We start from the raw sequence: 903 nt of genomic DNA, 5'->3' as shown, positions 1-903 counted from the left end.
TTCAAAAGAGAAAGACGTTGCACCAGAAAAAAAATGCACTAATTCTGGCATGGTGATTCAGGGGCAAATATGCTACTGGAAGCAATCTCAGGTTTTTAATTACACATTTTTCAATCTAAGAGGTTCCAAAATCACAGGAATGGGAAGGCACAATGCGGTGCGAGAGGGCTGGACAAGATGATACAGCTCCACACACGCTTTTCCATCCCAAAGTGCCAGGGCGCGGTCTGGAAACACGGTGCCAGGATAAACCATTACACGCTTTCCTAGCTTCGTGACCTAATAGCAAAAGCATGTGGGGCAACCTCTGACAAAAATCCATTTTGTTTTATATAGGATGCTCTCTACTTGTGGTTCTGGAGCTGTGTGCGAGGGCCAGGGCACCCGGGGTGTGTTTAAGTGGGTAACACCTAACAAAAGCTGGGCACATCGGGCATCTGCGTGGCCTAAAGGGCTCTTGGGGTGCACTGACCCTAAATGCACGGCTTGTGGCTGCCCAAGACGTGCAGCGGGGCGATGGGCACAGCCTATGGGGCACCTGCGGGCACCATGAGGGGTGGCACAACGGGGGGAGGTTCTGGTTGGAAATTCAGAGACATTTCTCCTCAGGAAGAGCAGCCAGGCGTGGGGACGGGTTGCTGAGGGAGGCGGTGGCGTCCCCATCCCTGGGGGTGTTCAAGGGGAGGTTGGGCGAGGTGCTTGGGGACACGGTTCGGTGGCTGACGGCGCTTGGGAGGCGCTTGGACCTTGGAGGGCTTTCCCAGCCCTTAATATTCTGTGATTCTGCGCTTCTACAACCCAAGCAGCCCCTCTGAGGGCTCCACAGAGCGAGCTGCAAGCGCCGCTGAGGCCGAACGGCGCCCGTGAGGGGCCGAAGAGGGGCGCGGCCTCCCCGGTGCCTCT

The sequence above is a fragment of the Aythya ferina genome (genome assembly GCF_964211825.1).
Source record: "Aythya ferina genome assembly, chromosome: 9".
Taxonomy (NCBI): Eukaryota; Metazoa; Chordata; class Aves; order Anseriformes; family Anatidae; genus Aythya; species Aythya ferina.
Note: the sequence above shows the minus strand (reverse complement) of the source record.